Genomic DNA, 16205 nt, shown 5'->3' with positions numbered 1-16205 from the left:
TGCCCCAAATAGTCTCCCAGAAGTGAGCATAATTTTGTTCCGTGACCTAATTGAAATGTTGTGTATGATGTACATTTATAATAGTCTATATGGTCAATATTTTCTAACACAGCACAAACTTGGCATATTTTTTTTATCATTTGTAACAAAAAAAGGGGACCACACATCACAGTTTTATTTTTTCCCTGAAACATGTTTTTTAAACTGTTGGGGGAGCAGTCGACTCTTTTCAGTTATACATGTATGTGTAAAAATTGGTCCTAGCATAGCTGCAATGTAATTATTTTCTAATCATTAACATTTTTTTCTACACTGTACATTGTACATGTAGTGCCCTGAAATTGCAGTAACAACTAAACATTTCTATTTTTCACAAGTTTTCTTTGAGATGCATGTCTAGTAAGATATGCATTCACGCATTTGTTTAGTAAGGACCTTTAGAATTCTTAGTGTGAACATTTGTGAAAATTCATATCAATGCCATTTGACGGGAAAAAAGGTGTTAGATGCAGGAAAAAAATATTTTGTGGTATGAGTACTTTTTCATTAAAATTCTACCTTTACCTTTTTAAAGAGTAATCAAGGGAACCAAGGTTATAGCGTAATCAAAAGAATGTAATCCAGAGACAAAGACCCGACATGGAAAACAGACATACACAACAGAGAACATAAAGTAACTAAAATCATGCATACAAAGTAACAAAAGCAAATGAGCAACTCGGACTCCACTAAAAACTGGGAGCATGGACCAGGTGCACCGGTAGGGTAAGCGTCCTCTGCTTTTCTAGAAACATCCGCCGAGTTGCTCATAAAAAGTCAAGTCCAGGGTAGACAAATGAGGAAAGGAAAACTATGACCCGTTGAATAAATCAGTTTTCATGGTGCAGATGGATACACCATAACGATCTACGAGTTCATGATGACGACCATAAAACTTCTGTAGTGAAGCCTTCAATCTTGTAGCAACATAACCCTGTTCCAGAAGCCTTTTTGTTGGAGTTTTAGCGCGATACAAAAAGTCCGCGTAGTTTTTCTTTTCAATTGCATTGTATAACTTTACAATTTGAGCTAAGTTAGTTTTACATTCCTTCCGAATGGTGTCTTTCCATACATGTACTACGAGGCGCCGAATGGGACTTGACCTTTTTTGTAATCAAAATCAATTTTGTGTACACAAAATTGAATTCTGTCATAATAAAATCATTTTTGTCGTACAAAACTATGTTATACAAATTTGCTTTATGATCACTTCAATTTTGTAATTACAAAATTCATTTTAGTCATATAGCTATAGGTATGAACATGTTAGCTTATTTGCATAGAAAATTGGCTTTTGTTGCCTGATATGGAAATTAGATAACAAAAGTCAATTTTGTGAGACAAAATTTAAATTGTATGCAAAATGTTGATTAAATTAGTTAGCATCCTGTGATTTTGCAAATAAAATTAATTTTTGTGAAGACAGAAGTGAAAATTTAACACAAAAGTCTCTCATTAGATATAGTAACCGCGGGTCTCGCAGAAGCAGGTTCCCGATTACTTCGTGGAGGATCCATACCCTCCATTATCCGAATTAAGCCAAAGAAGGACGTCATATTACAATAGTCAATATTGTACAAAATGCCCTACATCACTAGATATCACTTACTTCTGCAGGATAGTGCATCAACCATATGATATACGTAATATATCAAATTTTATTAAACTCTATGTCATTAACGACAATAAACAAACTCATTAAACTTTTAACTGCGAACTAAGTATGCTGATTAATTTGGTTTGAATTTACAGACATCTTATCAGTACATGTCGTTTATTATCCCTACAAATGCTTTATTCTTAAAAGTTAATGTTTGTTTGTTTGTTTGTTTGGGTTTAACGTCCGAGCAGCAATAGACGCATAATAAACCATTTTATATTTAGCTAGAAAAGAAACTCTTATGAAATTACATAAATAGTCGTCAATCCTAGAGAGGAAATATAAACAGGAATGCTGAGAACCAATTGGAAGGGCTGTCATCAGATATTTCATGCAAGCCCGGCCAAATCCAAGTATTTTCAAAAAAGGGCCCGTGGTTCCGATTTTTTTTTTTGCCAAATTTTAAACAAATAGGTAGCCAAACCCCTAAACCTTCCGGATGTTTCACATAGTGTATCGTGCATTTATAAAATTGTGCCTTTCTTTGCATTAGACCAACATGCCAGGTGGTAACGTTCTATTTTTTACGGCACTTTTCTTAGTCTTAACATGTATTTAGTACGGTTACCGCCTCGTGACATCGGAAGCTCGGCAATGAAAAATAAAAATAAAACTTGATAACACAATTTCCTTATAAGAGTGGAGTCTGTGGTCTGGTGATATTGCTTTTTGTGGCTATTTGGCCATGTGCAATTATAATATAGTGCTGTAGGTGCTTATAGGCCATGAAAGTATATGGCTATTGTTTCCTGTACGAGACCTAATTGTTTACTTATATGTTTATGTACATGTACGTGCCTCTGGAACTACGTCCCATAAACGTTAAATGAATGCTTTTAAGTTACACATACTAGTATACGACAAGTTAAAGCTCTTAAGATGCATATAATATAAATAGCTTATCAATTGAGAAGTAGAAGTAGCTTGTTGAGAGGCACATGGAATTAAGGAAAGATCTTATTTCAACGATTGTGGCTTAAATTTAATGATTTGACAGACAGTTTCGACCCGAAGGTCGATAAATTGAATTTCAATTTAAAAATTTAGAAACTGAGAATGGTCATGATTACTTCGATTTTAAATTACAAAATTATACGTTGTTGGATACTTGTAAAGGGTTAATTGAGAATGATATTAAATGCATGACATTTCTTCATTTATGTGTAATAAACATGTATTTTTCATAACAGATAGTTCGAGAAATCCCAAGAACAAATTGTAGTCGGTTGTCGTTTTTTTATTTATTTATTTATTTTTGGTTTGTTAATTTCTTTGTAGTGTATGTACATATTTGAGTCATTTTTTATTCTAACATTTTAATTCCTTTTATGAGGCATAATTGATCGTAACAAACAAACTGTCCTGGAATGTATTTATTTGTTGGTAATATTTTTCTTAAAGTTATCTTTATGCCCATTTCCTCAAGTTCAGTGTATAAATCAATAGGAATGAGAGGAATCATTCTGTCACATTATATTCTGGAAACCTATTATTTTGGGTCAGCATCGATTAGCTAGGGCAGTCCTGTAAATAATCTACAGCAAATCCTTTGGGTTATAGGGAAGTTGTTAATGATGGATGAATGCCCAAAACAGCATTATACACAGGTACAGCGAAATAGTTGCTCTTATATACCCCAGCAACATAAAGGTTAACTGAAACTGAAAACGAGCAACTCCTGACTTGGGACTGGCGCAAAAATACGGCGGGGTTACAGCACTTTGGCGTGATCACACAGCCTCCTTTTTTTTTTTTAAATCAGGCCATTGTGGAAAACACATTACACAAATAAACACACCTAAACATTAGTTATATCAGAAAACGGTTTATTTAACATCAAAAACTCATTTTCATAATATTATCAAAAGATTTATAATGTTAGACAGATTCATTTACTTACAATAAAAAATCAATTTCTTAAATAAAAATTTTCATTTTTTCCAGCTGATTCCTAATTTTTCCACGGTGTACTATTTGAATTCTCCCTTCCCTAATTAAAGGTCGCAATGTAATTATCTTTATTCTGTACTTTTCTACTTTTCAATCTCTTTTGTGTTGTCATTTCGTTTCCTTCTACAATTCACTGACTTTCTTAGCTTTATTGTAATCGTAAAATTTAAGTCTTTTTTTTCAATTAACGAAGTCCGATTGATGATTTGATCAAACAATTGGTCCTCTTTTATCAAATAAGTGCAATATGAACAAATACTATGCCGACGCGTTGCTTTGTCATGCAGTTTATTTGTTAAAAATGTCAAATCCTGTAATGCAAAGTAGATAATCATATTACTTTATCTTCATGGATGTCACGTAATTGTCATTTGTAGCGCGTGCGTCGGAAAAAAACCTAGAGGAACTACATGTAAAGTCCCGCATTATTTTCTACATAAGGTGCAATAATCACATCAAATTTGCGAAATGCATCCTCTACGAAAAGTAAACTATCGACCATAAAAATGAATTTTACGCACAACTCTTACAATCATCTGCACAGAGGCTTTTATCATATTTTGATTTGTCAGTTTGCTGAATTTTGATTAGTTAAACACAACGGTAATATCCTGCAATCTGAACTACTCGGTAATTTTCTATACATTAAAAAAATAGCTTCGGATGCAGAAAGGAGAATTTCTTTTTGAAAAAAATTGTCGGCATTGTAAGTCATACGCGAATCAAATGTAGTTCTATCCACCGGGTGGCGCTAAAACCTCAGTAAGATATCAATAGAAAAAAAGTTTGGTGCGAAGCGAGGAGCTAAGAGAACAAAAAATGGTTAACAATGCAACCAGTTTAACTAAGAATGGAATCGGTCAAATTCCGGACAGATTATTCCGCCTATTGCCGATGTTTTTCTCTGTGTAACCAGAAAGGCCGAGTAGTTCTGGATGTAAAACATGCCTCAGAGGGTGATTTTTTTGTCTATTACCTCTCGTGAAAAGCCACACTGGTTCCGGCAAATATCAGGTACATAAATGAAATTCTGCAGACGTGTATATCTTTGGTATTCCATTTCAAATCTGTTCCAGAACATTTCGAATTTGTATTGTCAAATTAAAAAGTTACAGGGGTTGCAACTGAAAAAGAAAGTGTTCGAATGTATGTCATTGTAGGTAAATTTCCACACACTGAATTCTTGTCCTTTTTTGTTTCTATTTTTGCTTTTGTCTTTTGTTTTTGTTGTTGTTAATTCTGCGTCGTAAAAACTTACATTGACACAACAACAGTTGAATTAAATAACTGTATACAGTAAAAAGAAAACAAAACAAAATATCTTATTAACATTTCTGTTTGTGAACAGGGACATGTTTTAAAAGTGTGCCACAAATAGGTTAAACTTCTTTTTTACTTTTCTGTCGGTGAAGTCCTGTGGTTCATTGACGCAACATAATCGAATACGGCCGTAATTGTCACACTATTTACCCTACAATGCCAGGCGCTAATTACAGGTATGTAGAATGATGCAAGCACAAACTACAAAAAATAACTCATTAAGATACGTAGGTAATTCAGTATCCAATGATTTTGCTTGGCATTTCTTGTTTATTCTTAAATTCATGGACCTACGTAGGTATATATGGTAAAATATATTTGTTGTTCAACAGCTTTACCCAAGGTAAGGACTTAAATGTATCATTACGATAATAATCTTTATGCTTTCAATTGTTTTATTTTTTATTTTGATTTATTTTTTTTTTAATTTGCTTACTGCGATTTAACTCATTGGTACTACAACAAAAATTGCCTTTCGTTTTTACTTCGCAGCATTTAAGAGTAAAAATGTATTTTCAAGAATGTGCTGTTAGCTATGCAGCCAGACTAGTACATTAAATATATGACACGAATTGTCGTGCTGTATATTTGATTGTGAACGCATGTCCCTGTTGTTAGAGCATTTGTTTTATTTCACGTATGTACATAAATGTACATGTACTGAAAATTTATTGCACATATATAACCCGATTCTCACGAATTTCTCAATTATTTTCGTATGCGCAGACTTATATTTAAATAATTTTAATTTATACTTTTATATATTTGACAGTTTTATTGGAATGTAGATAATTTTATTTAAATTCTTACACATCGCCAATAAACTCAATGTGCTGACGATCGATGCTCACAATTCTTCAAATACGATACAGTTACAATCTCCTTATTTTATTGAAGAAAGGGTTGTTCTTGAATCAACTTCTTCTTTACGGTATTATATTTGTTATTCTAGGTAAATTTTGAAAATTTAATTGTCCGAAATACCACACGGCTGAATTTGGTATCATTTGGAAGTTATTTAAAAGGCGCTTTGATTAATGTCCTTCGTAAAACTTTTCTGTGATGCAATTTCCAAAAATACCTTGTCAAAGTTCAACATCAAAGTCTAATTAAAGATACAATATTTCTGCATTATTTTCATTAAAAAAAATGTTTGACTTAATTTGACGAAATTCGAACACAGCTTTACCAAGGCATAAAAATAGTCGAATATTATAGTTTTACTTCTTCATTGTCAAGACATGCGTTCTCCTGGAAGACTAAAGAAATTCAGAAATTTTGAAAACGAATACAGGAATTATCGACATTTTGCTTTTAAATTGTTGGTTTTACATTTGTTACATTTGTAATGTAAACAATTGTATACCAAGATTTTTTGTGGAAACGTTGAATGAAATCCTCCAAATTACAAAGCGACAAATGTGTGTCAAAAACTTACCATCTTATGACATTAACATCTTAAACCAAAATAACAATTATGTTTATGTGAAACATTATGACATGGACAGGCAACATGTATTAAGTTATTCTATACGGTCATTGGATACCTCAATTGCAAGATTTTTGTCGATAAGGGATTTATACCCCTGCGTTGCGCGTCCATGAAATGATATTTATTATGTTGATAATGTTACCATTGCTAATAGCACATGATGTCATAAATATCAAACATCAAAGTATAAAGAGATGTGATAATAGATTTGATAAAAGGAGAGATAGGATAAATGATAAATATGAATAAAAAAAACAACCAATATCTTTCCACAATGATCTTGTTCGGAATAAATTCATTTCTTCACTATCGCATGAAAATTTGGGCTGCTCATTTTCCGCCGAATCTATCACATACGAAATATAAAACCTAGATGTATAAATGTTAATTTTAGGAGAAAAATATCATTAATAAGGTGATTCAAACAGCATTTTCTTTGTAAACTTCCGTATTAATATGATAACTATCCTTGTGCAAAGAGACTGATATAATGTGTTTATCGGTCATGTATTGGCGAAACTCTCAAATGGGACGGACTATATTTACAAAGAAGAACAAAGTCGACTGCAACTTTATTACGATGTTAAAAGCGAGGATCTCTTTTTCCTCTTTCGGCTACCCCGGACTTGACTTTTTATGAGCAACTCGGGTGTTTCTAGAAAAGCAGAGGACGCTTAACCTACCCCGGTGCACCTGGTCCATGCTCCCAATTTTTAGACGGATCCGAGTTGCTCATTTGCTTTTGTTGTTTTGTGTGTACGGATTTAGTTGCTCTGTTGTTCTTTGTTGTGTGTGTCTTTTTTCCATGGATTTCATTCTTTTGATTGCCACTATAGCCTTGGTTCCCTTGATTACTCTAAAACACACACCATTTTGATATTGTTTACCCTTAAGTATTTTTGTTGTTGGCTAGATAATTGATTTTTTATAATTTTATAATGTTCTTTTTCATTCCCGTTTTGGTAATCAATAATGTCTAACCACAGTCCTGTCACACAATGTCAAATTGACCTCTCTATCCTCAATGAAGCTAGGGATGATAACTGAGTGATATTAAGAATGGAACATACAATTTTCATAATTATTACTTAGTTTTGAAGTCTTGTTGGGTACATTGACTTCTTTGAGAAATAATATACTCGAATGAAACGCTTGTTAAAAAAATTATAATTCAATTTATGCTACTGCGATATCGTATATTGGTTTTTGTCTGGTTTAGATACATTTGTACTACATTTGTTAGTAATTAGAGTGCATTGTGGGTAATTTAGTACGCTTTTCATACAATTATTATGTATTCCTCTCTATGTGTTGATTTAATTTTACAAAATAAATTGCTTAAACTGTAAAACATGTGAATCGTATTATTATATATAATATATTATTTTTTCTAGAAATACAACATGTTTCTATCAATGCAAAATGCTACTTTGCATGTATTGACATAATCAAGATATTAATCATTCTAAAACTACAGTATACGTTCACCAGTATGAAATTTTTAATTGTTTTTGACATAGTAGCGTGTTTACAACATAGACTTGTTTTCAATTTCAACATTCCTATGTTTGTATGGTTATTCGACAACTTATAAATATAAATGTGCTGATATTTGTATATAGTGTTTGCAATCACTGAGACAATTTTCGCATCAAAACATATCGCAAAATATCATTATTTTCATGATAGTTATTTCCAACTAAATCACAGGTATGATTTAGATTTTATTTTCAGCATTACGTAAAAATGGATAACTCAAGTGTAGCTATTGTTGATTTTTGTAGTAATCTATTTAATTCAATAACACACCTTCATGGAATTTTGAACATTAATGTTCCTTCTGGCGATTACTATCAGCAATTTTTTCTCCACATTTGTTGCAGTTATATGGAAGCGTTTTGGTGCATGTTCTTCTGTGCTTGCTGTTCGCAGTAGGCCACACTGTGCTATAGTGACATATTCCACATTTGAACGTCTTCTTTATCTGGGGTTTGTCCATCATCGGATGTTACTCCTACAATTTCCATTCCATAAAATATAAGGATACATCAATGAAACTGAAATAAACTGCTAGTTATATAGGCATGCAAATTGTAATTATTAGAAGATATCTGTATTGTGTTTTCAGGACTTGCCGGCATCAACTGGATGTAAGATGTTACATTCTTGTGTGTTTACTGCGACGCGTTATGTGTCCACCAAATCCGATTGGACAATAGCAAATCTTAAAACACAGTTATTTCAATTTTAATGCAGCTACACATGCATCAAATGTTCAGAATAATTAACATATGTAATGAAATAAAAATAATTTTATTTTTTTTTAAATTTAGTATAAATTCAAGTGTTCAATTGTCATAGAGAAAATCATTTGTCCTGTATGAGATTTTTGCAATCAAAGTTTTGTATATTACCCTACCGGTGCACCTGGTCCATGCTACCAATGTTTAGATGGAGTGCGGGTTGCTCCCTTGCTTGTCTTACTTTGTATGTATTATTTTTGTTACTTTATGTTCTTTGTTGTGTATATCTGTTTTCCATGTCTGGTGTTTGTCCCTTGATTACATTCTTTTGATTGCCGCTAGAACTTTGGTTCCCTTGATTTCTCTTTCAGTCCACAATTGTAACTATATAAACTATATAGATGGCCACTATCAACGAGTTGATTTCTCTTAACAGGTCCTTTCGATCATGTTAAGTCGATGAGCATGCTTGGTATATAATTCCGCGAGGTGGATCTTGAGTAGAACAATTGAATTCTGTCGAACGATCATTTAATGATAAAGTATATCTAAGTTCTAGCCGCCATGTTGAAAGAACTATCCTGAAAAAAATGCGTACTATAAAGACAGTTGTCTTTGTCCGGGTATAGATATCTACGTTGGACGGCATCTTACTAAATTTATAGTCACATGTAATTTTCACAGGTTTTGCCAGGACTAGAAAGAAGATATTATCCGAATATATGTATGGATGTGTAGCAAGACCTCTCCACTGAAATATATCAAAAATAAAGATATGTAACCTATCTTTGTTTTTTGCTCATCTGGACCCGAAATTACCACCCATAAAGACTTTTCTTCTTCTCAACGCTTTTCATACTAACTTTGTGCAGACCATATGTTTTTGTCTTTTGACCTAGACTTCTAATATTTGGTATGTTGGTATATCCTCTCAGGGCAGAGTGTCGCGTACCACAGTAGATGACCCGTGCCCTTGACTTTCAACCTCAAGGTCAAATAACATACAAACTTTGGCAAAATATAATACATAATTTTGTCTGTGCCATTACTTTTTGGTCTTTTAAGTTAGATTTTTCATCTCTGCAATTTAATTATATCACACAAAGGCTGCGAGAAATGTCTTAGGTAGGTGACCTTTGATCTTGACCTTTGACTCCAAGGTCAAATAACAAAAAAAGCCAAATTACCATACAAAACTCTGTCTCGGCCATAACGTTTTTTGTTTTTTCCCAGTCTGAGATATCTGATATTTAGTATATAAGTAAAGCACATTAAGGTAGAGTGTAATGTTCTAGAAAGGATTACTTTTGACCTTGACCTTTGACTCAAAGGTCATATGACATACACAATTTTGGCCAAATACCATGCAAAATTTCGTCTGGGCCATAATTTTTGTGTCTTTTTACTTAGACATCTGATATTTGGTATGGGGTTATATTTCCTGAAGGCGAGGCGTCACGCGCCAGAGCTGTTGACATTTGAACTTATTTGAAACGATGCACTATGAAGCCTTTTATAACTACATATAGCCTGTAAAAATGTGACTTAGTTGTTGCAATTATCTAAAATCCGTTAAATATTCAGTTGAACGTTAATTGCTTCTCCTGCACGATTTAAATTTCCATAGAAATTTAGTTATTTGGTATTAGAGTATCAATGCTTAATACAACATCTTCTAAATCAGCAGATGATATCACCCCTTTCAAGTCAATATAACATGTTTTAATAAACAAATGTGTGTTACTTCTAGGTACTTGCCAGAAAAAGATGGGAGATAAATATGCTGACCAAAATACATTATCAGAGTATGGATCATGCATTGTTATTGTCATGCTGTTTATCCTAATGGCTGGTATTGTGGTATCAAACGGATTCGTTGGATTACTGATTATATACCGGAAGCGTCTTCACACGATCCCAAATTTTTACATTGTCGCTTTATCGTCTGCTCACTTATTGGTAGGCATCTTTGTTATCTCGTCGACGGTTACTGGTGTATTCAATGCCAAGTCATCGTCAATATGGTGTGCTACTGCACCGTTCTTGGAATTATTTGCCTTTTCGTCGGGGATCTTCTATATGGTTGGCCTTACAGTCGATCGATATTGCTTAGTAATGTATCCCTTGTTCTACAAACCGACAATAAGAGGAACTAACATCAAACTTACGATTATGACCTTAGCTGCTTTCATCTATAGTTTCCATGTCATAGTTCAACAATTGATAACAGATTCGTTGTTCACGACTGGGCAGACGAATAAATCGACCATCGATGACGAGACTGTGTGCAACATGCTCACTGAAGATGAAACTTCGGACATTTGGTTTCGTATTGTCGACTTTGTCATGTTGTTTATTATTCCCATTGTCGTAATGATAGTAATGTACACAAAACTGGTTCAGAAACTTTGGGCAAAAACAGTATTTAAAACGATGTCTACCGAGAACAAAAAGCGGACAGTTCGCTCATCAGTTATTTGTGTCGCTTCATTCTTCGTTTGTTGGTTTCCCTTTTATATCATAGAACTTGTTCATGATGGACTTGAACTCAAGACAAAGGTTGAAGTGAGTTCAGAAGCTTATACTATCATGCGCTTTATCGCTATATTTATGGCACTATCTAATAGCGTGATCAACCCAATTATATACGGTTTTCTCAATAAGAAATTTCAAAACGAAGTTCAACTGGTAAAGGCAATGCATTGTTGTAAAGTTAACAAAATAAGCACTTTAAGTAATGTCCTAGAAACAATGCCAGAAACCAGCTGCGGCAAGCAACGTACAAGTATGTTCATCGTTGGTGGGCCAAGAAAAACGATTGGCGGCGTGCAAAAATAAGCAAATACAGCGCAATCTCTAGTGACTATTTTTAAGTTTCTTTATAATCTACTCGGAAGTCTGCATGCACCTTTGTTAGTGGTGTGTGTGCAGGTATGATGAATACAAAGTTGTACAGTCCATGGGCCAGATAACGAAACCTTTTGTGTGTCTTTATTTATTGAGTTTTTGTATCTATTGATTTTTTGGGGCCTGAGGGGAGATTACTGAATTTACTAACTATGTGAATAAAGTATTATTGCTACATTTGTATGATATTTCATAATTGATTCTCACACAAATGCATGACAATGTTAACCAACCCCTTTATTAAAGAGTAATTAAGGGAACTAAGATTCTAGCAGAAATCAAAAGAATGTAATCCAAGGACAAAAACCAGACATTGAAAATAGACAAACACAACAAAGAATAAAGTAACTAAAATAATACATACAAAGAAACAAAAGTAAATGAGCAACTCTGAATTTACCATTAGGTACTTGATATTTTTTTTCGGCTTTTATGGAGTTCCTCATCAAATGGTAAAGTTCGGATTTTATAAATTTTTATTCGAATTACACCATTGGTTAACATATTTTAAAGCAAATACACAATATAATAGAGAAAACATGCTTCATAATCACCAGTTTCCAATCAAAATCATCTGCAATGGATACTGAATACTTGTAAAAGTCTTAAAAAGTATATAAGAATGAAGAAATCATGTCAAAATCGTAGTGTACGGAAGCGTATATGTGCAACGTCTTCGTATCTTATTTCAACGTTTCACGAGTTAAAAATAACGTTTTGTTGACTTTGAACTCAACAACCCAGATAAGAAACTGCTCGTTGTTACGGAAGCGTATAAGTGCCATAACGTGAGGTATTTGAACACGCGCTAACATTAACGTGTTGGTGCGTTGGTGTCTTAAATCATAATATTACAAATTAAATATTCCACAAAATGATTTTTTTTCTATAGCTACTTCATGCAATATAAAACTCGAGTTACCTGTTGGATCAATGAACACACAAACACGTTAACTAAATGTTGCGTTACTCGATTGAAACAAGTATAGTTCGAGCTTAATATGACATGGAATGCAATATCAAATCCATTATGTGCATCATGTTAAATTTGTAATAATGCGTTTTTCAGATACCAACTTTTGATCCGCTTTGTTGAGATACAACCCTGTTAACGTAGAAATACAATTAGTATATTCATCTGTTGAAACAAAGGAAATCCATTTTACCCTAGGCTATGAATGATAATGAAGCATCTAAAAAAAACAGTTTCTTTCTTGAATGATAATCTTTACCACATAAAACTCAAATCCTTTTTTTTTCTTTTTTTTTTTGGACACCAGTAGTTCCAATTATTTTAATGTGACATACTTGAAAAATATTATATCTGCGAAATGAATTTGTCTAAGACTCTAAAGAAACTCGAATGAGTTGCCGTTTAAAATTTAAAACAAAAAGAACTGTATAACCAAAATGAATAATACACACATATAAAATATCTTATTTATTGATAAGTCATCGTCATCATGAGTTTCCCTAATTTCAGAGACCAACATAAAATATAAAATTAACAGTTCATGAATATATTGTAGGTTCATTTGAATTATATAGAAATGATCGCAAAAGTTTTCAATTTAGCTACATAAAGTACTGATTCATACATTATTGGTGGCCGAAACCCGAGTCTTCCAAATTTGTATTAAACTGATCTTCTCAAGGCATACTCCATATTAGAATATCTAGTTATCCCTTTTAACGACAAAACCTTGACGCGAGTTTGTGTGTTACCAAATGATGAAACAGCAGCATAACTAATTGCAATTTTTATTCTTAACTGAATATTTTATTATTGCGCGTGAAAAAATCATTCAATCTATTAAGATGAAGTACTGGTAAACAATATGATTTCTGACTTCTGATATACAAAACTTTAGTCGATATAAATACTAAGACTAAGAAACCCTTTGATATGAATGTCAAGTCCCGTATTATTTAATCACCATAGTCACCAGTAACTAAAATCATACATACAAAGTAACAAAAGCAAATGATCAACTCAGACTCCACTGAAAACTGGGAGCATGGACCAGGTGCACCGGTAGGGTAAGCGTCCTCTGATTTTCTAGAAACACCCGCCGAGTTGCTCATAAAAAGTCAAGCCCGGGGTAGACAAACGAGGAAAGGCAAACTATTACCCGTTGAATAAATCAGTTTTCATGGCGCATATGGATACACCGTAGCGATCCACGACTTCATGATGGCGACCATAAAACTTTTGCAGTGATGACTTCATTCTTGTAGTAACATAACCCTGTTCCAGAAGCCTGTGTAGTTTGGGCAAGCTCTGGCATAAAGTATGAGTTGTGATATGAACACTCCATTCGCAGGTGCTGAAGGGATGTTGCCACAGATGAAAAGAAAGTTGACAATTTTGAATGAAAAGTCATCACGTTTGTCGTAAAGTTTGGTCAATAGTTTTCCTTTACCATCGATGTCTTAGTGTAGGTCAAGATATGAGGCTGACCTCAAAGTGCCTGTGGTATCCTTTATCTCAAGTTCTTTGGAGTAGATGTGATGTATCAAATCCCCGAAATGAAGATTGTATAAAGAAAATACGTCATCTATAACTGATTAAAGGACCTAGCTAAACGATATTTTTTCTTTCGGATCAGGTCAACTATAAGTCAGCCTCACAAATTTGGTGGAAAAGGTCAGCAAGTAGAGGACCACAATTTGTTCCCATTGGAATGCCGACCGTTTGTTGAAAAACGCGTCCACCACACTGGGCAAACATGCTGCGGATTAAAAATTTCTTACAATCTTCTTTTGTATATTTGGAAGATTTGGAATTATTTTTCACAAAGTATGAGGAATCTCTACCAAGAATTATATGTTTGTATCTAGGTATACCATCTTTTTTGGAAAAACAATGATTTATAATGTTGTAGAGTCAGGATTTTAACTGAGTATGGGGAATAGAAGTATACAGTGTTGAAAGATCATAGATTTTAATGCTATTATATTCTGATAATAAGTTATCAATTAAGAGGTACTGTATATTGATGAATGCTGGGACCTAGGCGACAAGCGCCACTCTGGATTGGACTATCACAGGCATCCACATATAACTAGACACAAAAAGCAATAGATTATAAATATAAATACTGAAAGCAGAGCTTAATATTTATATTCTAAAAGCAGCACCAATTATATCCTTAAACAGAGATAAATAATATCTGAAGTAAAATGCCACCATAAAATTAGAATCAGACAAATAATCATCTACATGCAGAACAACGACAGTACCATTCCGAGACCAAATTAAGCTCTTAAACTGACAGAAGCTATCATAGTCTGTCCTGAAATGATCTAGAAGGCTGTTCCACATTGTAGCTGCTGCGAATTAGATCTATTGTTTGTCATACGTTGACGTTTTCTCCTGTGGAATGTCAAGAACATTATTGTATCTGAAATTATATATAGAATTTCGTAATTTTACAAGGTCGTGTAGACATGACGCCGATATGTATCATTTTATGTTTCCAGGGGAATGGCTTTCATTCTACGACGGCATTTTTGCTTTACGTGAAAAATGTTCGTATATGCCTTCATAGTCTTCATATACAAAACGAAGCGCTCTTTCTTAGACTTTTTTCAATTCTTCAGATTTTTCTTATTACAAAATGCCAAGTCATAAATCTTCCTACGTTTTGCTAATGCCATAACTCTAACAGTATTTGAAAATCTCAAATATGGGAACAAAAAGTTAATATTCACTGCTGTTTTGTTTGTGTATAGGTTCATTGGGGTACTTTTGACGCTTCTTTAATTATAAGTACTAAATCATTGAAAAAATGTTATGTACCCATACAATGCTCAAAACTATATCAGATAAGGTGAAATATTGCCATTCTTACTTGGAGCAATTGACTTTTCTGTGATTGATGAAATACAAAGAACATAAGACAACTAAAGTAATACATACAAGGTAACAAAAGTAAGAGTAATCAAGGTAACCAAGGTTATAGCGGTAATCAAAAGAATGTAATCCAGGGAAAAAGACCAAACATGGAAAACAGACACACACAACAAAGAACATGAAGTAACTAAAATCATACATACAAAGTAACAAAAGTAAATGAGCAACTCGGACTCCACTAAAAACTGGGAGCATGGACCAGGTGCACCGGTAGGGTAAGCGTCCTCTGATTTTCTAGAAACACCCGCCGAGTTGCTCATAAAATGTCAAGTCCGGGGTAGACAAACGAGGAAAGGCAAACTATGACCCGTTGAATAAATCAGTTTTCACGATGCTGATGGATACACCATAACGATCCACGAGTTCATGATGACGACCATAAAACTTCTGTAGTGATGACTTCAATCTTGTAGCAAAATGACCCTGTTCCAGAAGCCTTTTTGTTAGACTTCTAGCGCGATACAAAACGTCTGCGTAATTTCGGCAAGCTCTGGCATAACGTATGAATTGTGATATGAACACTCTATACGCAGGAGCCGAAGGGATGTTGCCACAGATGAAAGGAAAGTTGACAATTCTGAATGAAAAGTCATCACGTTTGTCGTAAAGTTTGGTCAATAGTTTTCCTTTACCATCGATTTCCAAGTGTAGGTCAAGATATGAGGCTGACTTCATAGT

At 33.6% G+C, this 16205-nt stretch overlaps 1 long non-coding RNA gene across 1 annotated transcript in view; it reads right to left on the bottom strand.

Annotated features, from left to right (window-relative positions):
* Positions 1 to 3588: 3588 nt before the first annotated feature.
* The window catches only part of LOC148604907 (uncharacterized), a 28661-nt gene continuing 16044 nt past the window's right edge, over positions 3589 to 16205 (bottom strand). Inside the window, exons 2-3 of the long non-coding RNA XR_015915825.1 lie at positions 8271 to 8475; positions 3589 to 4773 (exon numbers count right to left, since the gene is read on the bottom strand). This is a non-coding gene — a long non-coding RNA (uncharacterized LOC148604907). The remainder of the gene's footprint in view (positions 4774 to 8270; positions 8476 to 16205) is intronic.

This window comes from Perna viridis, chromosome 10, assembly GCF_037379345.1.
Source record: "Perna viridis isolate PV_CMFRI_1.1 ecotype Kerala chromosome 10, ASM3737934v1, whole genome shotgun sequence".
NCBI lineage: Eukaryota > Metazoa > Mollusca > Bivalvia > Mytilida > Mytilidae > Perna > Perna viridis.
This window is presented reverse-complemented; position numbering and strand designations above follow the sequence as displayed.